At 51.4% G+C, this 9485-nt stretch overlaps 1 protein-coding gene across 2 annotated transcripts in view; it reads right to left on the reverse strand.

Moving 5' to 3' along the window:
• Positions 1–7519, reverse strand: part of TMEM171 (transmembrane protein 171) — a 33873-nt gene extending 26354 nt beyond the window's left edge. Inside the window, exon 1 of one of the 2 annotated variants that reach the window (XM_073344295.1) lies at positions 7286–7519. The gene's annotated coding sequence lies outside the window, so the exon portion shown is untranslated. Of the gene's footprint in view, positions 1–4814; positions 5014–7285 lie in introns of those variants that run through there. The other variant, XM_073344298.1, reaches the window with a different exon arrangement.
• Positions 7520–9485: the final 1966 nt, after the last annotated feature.

Below are 9485 nucleotides of genomic sequence, written 5' to 3' on the forward strand. Positions count from 1 at the left end.
TCCAATGTCCTACAATTGATGATAACATGAAAGCGACTGTTTTGAGAACCTTTCAAAGTACAAACTGGAGTCAAACAGGGCTATATAATCGTTCCAACCATGTTTGCGGTTTTTATTGCCATCATTCCTTACTTAATTGCTGGGAAGCTTACAACTGGTATTCGCAAAAAGAAAAGGAGTACTTGTGGCACCTTAGAGACTAACCAATTTATTTGAGCATAAGCTTTCATGAGCTACAGCTCACTTCATCGGATGCCACAAGTACTTTTCTTTTTGCGAATACAGACTAACATGGCTGTTACTCTGACAACTGGTACTGAAATCATTTACAGAATGGATGGAAAGCTGTTCAGGCTTAGCAGGCTGAAAGCCAAGAGTAAGATTTCCACAACATCTATTGTGGAACTTCAGTATGCTGATGACAACACAATCTTTGCCCACTCCCAGAAAGATCTTCAAACGATCTTGCATGTGTTTGAAACGAAGACATGCGTAAGCATTGGCACTCTTAATATCAAGAAGACTAAAGTGCTCTATCAGCCCTCTCCAAATGAGGTATTACATGCCCCATCTATAAAAATCAATGGAATGGCACTGGAGAATGTCGATCATTTCCTCTACCTTGGAAGTCATCTTTCATCCAAGGCAGATATTGATGCAGAAATTCAACATCGCCTGAGCTGTGCCAGTGTAGCTTTTTCTCGTTTACGGCACAGGGTTTTTGAAGATCATGACATTTGAACAGACACCAAGCTTCTTGTTTATCAAGCCATTATTCTCCCAACACTGTTGTATGAGTCCATAACTTGGACAACCTATAGACACCACTTGAAAGTCCTTGAGAGGCACCATCAATGCTGCCTTTGTAAGATTCTGAAAATCAAATGGGAAGACAGGTGCACCAATATTAGTGTTCTGGAAGAGGCAAAGACCACCAGTATTGAGACAATGATCATCTGTCAGCAATTCCACTGGACTGGTCAAGTTGTCCGGACGCCAGACCATTGCCTCCCAAAACAGGTCCTGCTCTCTCAGCTGAAAGAAGGGTACCGTAATGTGGGTGAACAATGGAAGCGTGACAAGGACTTGCTGAAGGACAACCTAAAAAAGTGTAATATTGACATTGACACTTGGGAGACACTTGCGTAGGATCGCTTAAAATGGAGTGAAGTCCTATGTGATGGTCCCTTGCATTTTGAACTTGCTCACTGGCAAGCCGAAGGGGACAAGAAGTGCAGGAGGAAGGAGAGACTGGTTTCCAGTCATGGTCAACAGCCTCCTGCTGAGCCTGAAAACATCTGTCCTCATTGTAATAGAGCTTGTGGTTCAAGGATTGGCCTTATTAGCCACCTGAGGACCCATAACTCCCATGGAAGATGATCATACTCGGTAATGAGTGATCTTTCATCATTAGTAATTGTGATCAGAATTGGCACCTCTAATTATTAAAAAAAAATAATAATCAAGATTTAAAAGAAATATTTTTCTTTGTCTGCCTCCTGAGTTTTTAAACCTTTAAATTGCCTGCCCTCAATTTGTGTGTGATTATTCCAGGTTCAAAATTTAACATTAAAAACGCACACAGTGCGAGCCTTCCATTATGGGAAACTCCTTTTATCCTAGCCAGCCACTCTCTCCATACACCTTCCTTATCACTGCTCTATTTTCCTCCCTACCACATCCAGTTTCCTGTCCCACACGTAGGTGGATTAAGCTTTTGTGGGGCCTGGGCCAGAGCAAGTGGGGGGGCCCTCTTCACCCCTTCTGCTGCAGTCCCCAGGGCCCCTGCGCACAGGCCCTGTTGGCCCGGTGGCTAATCCCCACACTGGTCCCACTCTCATTCTGCTTCTATAGGTCTCACTTGACCGCTGTGTTTTCCCTCCTTTTTCTCTCAATTTCCCTCTCTGTTCCCATACTTTAACCATAGAGTTCCAGGTAGCCATCTTCCCTGAGAACAGCTGTTGAGCCCAATTAAAAGCCAAGGGAGAGGACAGTCATCTTTACTGGAGATTAGTCTCATTTCCATATGTGAAGACTATAGGGAAATCAAGCCATTTTGACTGAGTGCCATCTGAAACCTCAGTCACCTTCTTCCTCCAAGGTGCCTGAGCCCAGCAGGGGCATGGAGAGCATAGGAGTGACAATTCTCTTGCTCTCAGTTCCAAAGCCGGTCCCACTCTGCTCTGCAGCAGCTAGGAACTACAGCTGCAGAGGAAGATTGGCTTCACCCCTTCAGCCCTGGGTCCAGGCAGCATGGAAGGTGTCTGACTCAAATGCAGCAGGGACAAGAGCTAGACAGTGGGGAGGGAAGAAAGAGTAGTTTGAGACAAAGGGCCAGACAGGTGGGACAGGCTGGGAAAAAGAGATTGGGACTGGCAGCCAGGGAGGGAAATGACTGGTTAGGGGGACAGGAAGGAGATGGAGATTGAATGAGGAAGTGGGGAGTCTGCGACTAGCTGGGCAAAGAATATAGCACTAGCAATCAGTGGAGAGGAAGGGGCCAGATCTGACAAGGAGCTGGTATGCAGGGAGAAAACTGAGACAAGGATCTGGCAGGGGGGAGGAGGTAGGCTGACTGAGATTGGATGAACAGCCTGGGAAGGAAGGAGAACCAGTGGCAGACAAATGGAAGTCGGCATGGGGGAAAGGAAGACCGATCAGAGACTGGGTAGACAGGAGCCAGGAGGGAGGGAACTGGTTGGGCTAAGAGGCTGGGAGTGCAGGTGGGACACAGATTGAACAAAAACAAAAACAGTGAGGCGTACTAGTGGCACCTTAGATACTAACAAATTTATTTGGGAGTAAGCTTTCGTGGGCTAAAACCCACTTCATCAGATGCATTCATCCACTCCATGCATCTGATGAAGTGGGTTTTAGCCCACGAAAGCTTATGCCCAAATAAATTTGTTAGTCTCTAAGGTGCCACTAGTACTCCTCGTTGTTTTTGCTGATACAGACTAACGCGGCTACCAGATTGAACAAAGGAACTGGGAGTGGTGTGTGACAGATGCAATTCTATGTAAACAGGCAATACACAAAGATTATTGTGTTAACTTTATAATATATGTCTCTTTATGGGCAGGCTCATGATTGTATTCAGGGCCAAACAGGTCAGATAAGGGGCATTTCCTGCAGGAACTAAAGACAATAGCAAATCCTCAGTGCAATGCAAATCCCCAATACTGCAACAATGCAGGTAAAGTACCTTTTGAAGTTTCACAGCACCACCCCAGGGTGAAGTTCATATCCTGGTTCAACCTGGTTCTAGAGGCCTAAATACAAAGGACTGTTTTAAGGGATGGCTCTAACCTAGGGAGAGGCTGGTACACAGACGTCATCTGGAAACTGACAGGCATGAGACTGTGTCCAACAGAATCAGTCCCTGTGAGAGGGCCTGAAGTATTTTAGAACCTATCAGAGTCTCCACATGAAAGATGGGTGACTGCCTGGAAAACCAGGGATGCATGTTAGCTGGTCATTGTTTTAAGATGTGTTTTCTTTGTAATAATTTTTTTTCTAAATAAATAGTACTTTGGTTTAATGAGAGCTGGCTGATCACTGGCTACCCCTATCATTGCCTCAGAGAGTACAACTGCAGGTGCTGAACTGAACTCAGACCTGCTCTGGTGATCACAGTGAATTGAAAGAATTGGAAGCTTAAGACTGTGAGCTAGAGGGAAAGCATTAAGGCATCCCACCCCAAGAAAGGTGATGGCTAGTGGCCTCAAACCTACGTGGGACACCCTCATGAAAACCATGAGGGAGTCAGGGGTGCAGTTAATTCAAGAACTGTGATGTGGTGAATTGTGACAGGCTGGGCCTGGGATGAGAAGCCTGAGGAATGGAGACTGGGACTGGAACAAAGAGCCAGTGGAAGGACATAGACAGATTGCTGGGGATGGCGCAGAAGTGTCTGTTCCCACTACAGCACACTCCTCTCCAACACCTGAAATGGAACCCTAGATTCCTGAGTCTTGCCATTCCTCTGCTGTCAGCAAAACCTGTGAAACACAGTGGCAAAGTGTTGGTGCTGGTCCACCTAGAGAGGATGACAACTTATTACTGTTAACAGTGACTCCATTAGCTCAAGTGGCAGAGGTCTGTGAAGTGGATCTAAAGGTTCCAACCCGGCTGATGTACCATAGAAGTGTTAATAGGAAACCACGATAGATAGGCCACATGTTTTTTCAATTTGCTTTTTTGAAGAATTTAAGATATTACACACAAAAAACTCCCTAAATTAAAAGATTATTAAAGTTGCAATGTCAACACTTAAAAATTAGAAATACCAGAATTATGGTTGCCTGTGGAAACTTAATTCAGCTTTCTGGGGCATATGCATTATGACACAGTCTTTAATTACATGATCACATACATTTTTTCTCCACAGTGACCCCTGCCTCTTCATTGCCCAGAATAAACAGTGTTCACTGAATAAGCAGCTATTCAATATTTTGTTTTATTCTCATTCAGAGTGTGGCCCTACTCTGAAGACAGAATTGTTAATTTTTTCATGGGCTTTCCTGTAGTACTCATCACTATAGTACAGGGGTAGGCAAACTTTTTGTCCCGAGGGCCACATCGGGGAATAGAAATTGTATAGTGGACCATGAATTCTCACAAAATTAGGATTGGCATGCAGGAGGGGGTGCGGACTCTGGGGTGGGGCTGGGGATGAGAGGTTTGGGGTGCAGGAGGGTGCTCCGGGCTGGGATTGAGGAGGGGTTTGGAGAGAGGGAGGGGGATCAGGGCTGGGGCAGGGGATTGGGACGAGAGGAGAGGCTATAGGGGTGCAGGCTCTTAGCAGCGCTTACCTCAAGCGGCTCCCAGAAGCAGTGGCATGTCCCTTCTCTGGCTTCTACGCGGAGGCGCAGCCAGGCAGCTCTGCACGCTGCCCCATCCTCAGGCACCGTCTCTGAAGCTCCCATTGGAGCGCGTAGGAGCTGGAACGGGACTATGCTGCAGCTTCCGGGAGCTGCGTGATGCGGCCCCCGACCCAGTGCCCCGACAGAGCGGGGCTGAGCCGCAGAATGCGGCCCCTGAACCAGTGCCCCAGACGGAGTGCCAGAGTGGGGCTGAGCCGCGTGGTGCCTCTGAGTGTAACCCCGCCCTTATAAATTAAAAACACTTTTTATATATTTAGCACATTATAAATGCTGGAGGCAAAGCGGGGTTTTGAGTGGAGGTTGACAGCTCGCGACCCCCCATGTAATAACCTTGTGACCCCCTGAGGGGTCCCGCCCCCCAGTTTGAGAATCCCTGGACTAGATGATCATAATGGTCCCTTCTGGCAGAGCTGTAACTAGGGATATTAGCACTTGGGGCAAGCAAGCATATTTGCTCTCCCTACTGTTTTTTCATAATTTTTCTGCCCCATTTGGCTTTGCACCCTGAGCGGCCCCTGCTTGCCCTGCCCTGGTTATGGCCCTGCTTTCTGGCCTTGGACTCTATGAATTCTCCATCCCATTCCTTATGCAGCCTAACAGATTGCTTTTTTAAAAGTGCAGCTGCACTTTGAGCCAATGTCTTCACTGAATGTCCACAGTGACACTCAGGTTCCTTTCTTGAGTTGATACCATTAATTTAGAACCTTGTCAGGTATATGAGGAGTAATAAGGTGCTTTGCATGTTCTTGCCTTTTGTTGTTGTTTCTTTTGCTCTTTTGGTTGCTTTTTTCTTTATAGACTTGCTAGCCAGTAAATCTGTTTCTGTAAAAAGTGCTATTTGTGTTTGTTAATATCACTTTGCACAGCAGCAGACTTGCTAGCTAGCTGGGAGGCAGTGAAAAGTTATATCAACAAACATACAAATATCACTTTTCACAACAGACATGCACAGCCCTGGCAAGCTGGGGGACAAATTAAACCCTGGAAGGGGAGATGTGTAGGGAGGCAGCTGGGGGTCAGGGATGAAGGATGAGGGAAGCAGTGGGTGCCTGGGGGAATGGACAGGGAACTGGGGGAGACAGCAGGGCCAGGAGTGATGGGGGAGAGACCGGAGACCAGAGCACTATAGCTGCACAGTCAGGCATGGGGGCTGGAGCAACAGGAGCATGAGGGGTTAGCCTGGGGCTGGCTCCCGCCATCGCACAACTGGGGGCCAGAGCCTGAAGCCCAATGGCTGGAGCCAGGTGCCCACCACCACATGGCCAGGGAATGGAGCATGCAGCCGAAACCATAGGTGCCAACTCCGTGGGTGCTTCGGGACTGGAGCATCCATGGAAAAAAAATAGTGTGTGCTCAGCACCCACCAGCCACTCGCTGATCAGCTGTTTGGCAGGGCAGAGGGGGGACAGGAAGAAGTGGAGCGAAGGTGGGACCTTAAGGGAAGGGGCAGAGTGGGGTCCGAGCCTCAAGGTGGAGGAGCATCCCCCCTTCCCAGAAAAATGAAAGTTGGGGCCTGTGGCTGAAACCTGGGGCCGGAGGACACCGTGGGGTCAGGGGCGATGGGAGGCTGGGGCTGGATCCCATTGCCAGAGCCCCAAACCATGTGGCTGCAGCCTGCTGCCATGTGGGCGAAGCCCAGAGACAGAGCCCGAAGCCCCACGGTCAGAGTCCAGGGACAGAACCAGAAGCCCCACGGTCAGAGCCCATGGCAGGCGACTGCTGCACGCCCGGGGCCAGAGGAGGCGGTGGGGGCCGGGGGCCATGGGAGGGGATGGTGAGCCTGGGGCCGGAGCCTGCTGCCTGCCACACCTGAGCGCAAGCCGAAGCCCCAGCCCCACTGCCCCCAGGGTTTGTGGTCCTGAGCGGGACAGGGCCCAACCCTCGCTGGCGGGGGCGGGGCCATGGCTTAGCCCCGCCCCAACCCGCCAGGGAGGCTGCTGCCGCAGGGGAAGCCCCTGGTGGGCGCCCCAGCCGTGGCGGCGGCGTTTGGGAAACGCCGGGCAGCCGGCGGCCGAGGCTCAGCCGCGGAGCTCTGCACGCCGGCCGCCCACGCAGCGCCAGGTAAACCCCCGATGAAGACCGGCCCCAAGCGCACGGGCCCCAAGGGAGCGGAGCTTGGTGGGAAGGGGAGGCGCAGGACGGCGACACTCCGCCTCTCCCCGCCCTCAGCGCAACGCGCGCGGCTGGCCCCGGCTGAGCCCCTCCCGCACGGGGCCCGGACCCAGCTGCCCCGCCGTTTCTAACGCGCCCATCCCCGCCGGCTCCAGCCTAGGCAGCGGCGCCGGATCCCGAGGCTCCCGCTGCTCGGGGGGTTGGGGGAGCGGTATCCGCCCGCTTCCCGTCCTCGCCCCAGCCCCAGCCCCAGCCCGCGGGGAGCGCAGGGCTGCCGCGGCCCTTACCTGAGGAGGCGGTGGCGGGGCAGGGGCAGCGCGCCCGGCTCGTGCTGGCCGGCGCGGCGGCGGGAGCCGCTATTTAAGCCTCTGAGGCGGCGCCCAGGGAGCGATGGGCGGCGCTGGCTGCGGGCTCGGGGCCAGGCGGCTCTGGCTGGCACCTTCTGCGACGCGACCTTGAGCTCCGGGCGGGGCGGGCAGGCCGCGCCCTGTGCCCCGGCGCGGCGGCCAGAGCCCGGCCGCAGGACCCGACCCCGCCTCGCCTCGGCAGCCTGAGGGAGGCAGCGAGCCGCAGGGCGCGGGGGGGAAGCGCAGACGGGCCGGGCCCAGCGGCTCCCGAGGCGGGAGGGGCAGCGGCCGGTTCACAGAGGTCGTGGCGCGGTGTCTAGCCCAGCAACAGCCGCAGGGACCCGAAACTCCCGGGGGTGCGGGGGGGGGCAGACCCCCCTCCCCCCGCTGGTGCAATGTACAGCCGGACCTATTCCCTCCGCCCCGCCGCCTGCCGCAACGGCAGGGCAAGGGTGTGGACACGGCCATGGGAGTGAGTTAATAATACACACAGCCCAGTACAGCGGGAAGGGACCTGGATAAATCATCAAGTCCAGCTCCCTGCGCTGGGTTAGGACCAACCAGTAAACCCAGACCAGCCCCACCAGTTTGCCTGACGAGCGGCGTGTTTTACCGCCTGGAGCCAAGGTGCCCTGTTCTCCTTGACAGGTTTCAGAGTAACAGCCGTGTTAGTCTGTATTCGCAAAAAGAAAAGGAGTACTTGTGGCACCTTAGAGACTAACCAATTTATTAGAGCATAAGCTTTCCTGAGCTACAGCTCACTTCATCGGATGCATACAGTGGAAACTGCAGCAGACTGTATATATACACAGAGAATATGAAACAATACCTCCTCCCACCCCACTGTCCTGCTGGTAATAGCTTATCTAAAGTGATCATCAGGTGGGCCATTTCCAGCACAAATCCAGGTTTTCTCACCCTCCACCCCCCCACACAAATTCACTCTCCTGCTGGTGATAGCCCATCCTTGATTGGCTGGAGGGAAAAGGGAAGGCTGAGCTGAAGAGCTCTTCCTGGTTGCACTCCCTAAAACTGCAAAAAGAAAAGGAGTACTTGTGGGCACCTTAGAGACTAACCAATTTATTTGAGCATAACTGGTTAGAATACACTTCTAAACAAACTATTGCTAGTTGGGGAAGATGGGAAATTTCCCAGCGGATTAACTGAGGAGCAAACACATACACACGGGGGGGGGGGGGTATTTTAAAGCCAGCTAGGAGAAAAATACAGAAGTGCCCCAGAACGGCTAGCAAGTCATTTATTATCATCAGGAGGAGTAACATAATTTACTATTGTACCCCACTCTTCTCATTATAGGGCCCTGCTTTCAGTTGCTTATAATTTTGCCAGAGGGCTGAAGTGTTTCCAGGCCAGGTGTGGGCCTCAGGTGGAGTTGTGGATTTTTATTTTTTAAGCTAAAAGGGGTATTCAGCCATTTCCAAGAGTGAGGCTAGGGAAAAAATATATGTAGGCTTAGACTTCAGTTCTTATTTTTTTTCAATTTTGATGATTAATATGGTTACCCTCAGTTTCACTAGAAACCAGCCCAGGGTTACATTTATATTTGTTTTATTAAATGCCACTATTGGATCAAACAGAAAAAGGATGGAGCTTATTCATGCACACACACGTTCAACGCATTTGTACCCTCATGCACCCACACACTCATGTAGGTGGAGAATCCAGAGACAGCAGAGGAAGGCAAGAAGCCACAGTATAGTAAATCTGGTGTGTTCGCCTGCGGTCACGGATCCAGGCCGGCGAGCAGGTCAAGAAGAAGAGAGCTTGTGAGCGTGCTTTCTTCCTTTTATTGGAACTGGGCAGTTCCTGTCACATACACTTAGTTTTCCTTCTGTGTCCATCACCAAGAAGCATTCCCAGAACTTATTCTTTTCATGCATATCAGGTTCTTCTTTTCTTTACAGCATCCCGTGATTGCCTTCTCAGGGCAGATTACATCAGACACGCCTGGCTCCGAGCTCTTTTCTGTTTGCAGTTCCTCTCCACCCAGTCCCACATACACACCCTTGTTCACACGCCCTTATGGCGTGATGCGATGTTGCAAAGCTCCGGGGTTATACAAGTGGTAACTGAAATGGTTACAAAGCTTGCAAAAGTTACAAAATTTAAAAGGCTATGC

The sequence above is a fragment of the Lepidochelys kempii genome, chromosome 5 (assembly GCF_965140265.1).
Source record: "Lepidochelys kempii isolate rLepKem1 chromosome 5, rLepKem1.hap2, whole genome shotgun sequence".
In the NCBI taxonomy this organism is placed as follows: Eukaryota; Metazoa; Chordata; order Testudines; family Cheloniidae; genus Lepidochelys; species Lepidochelys kempii.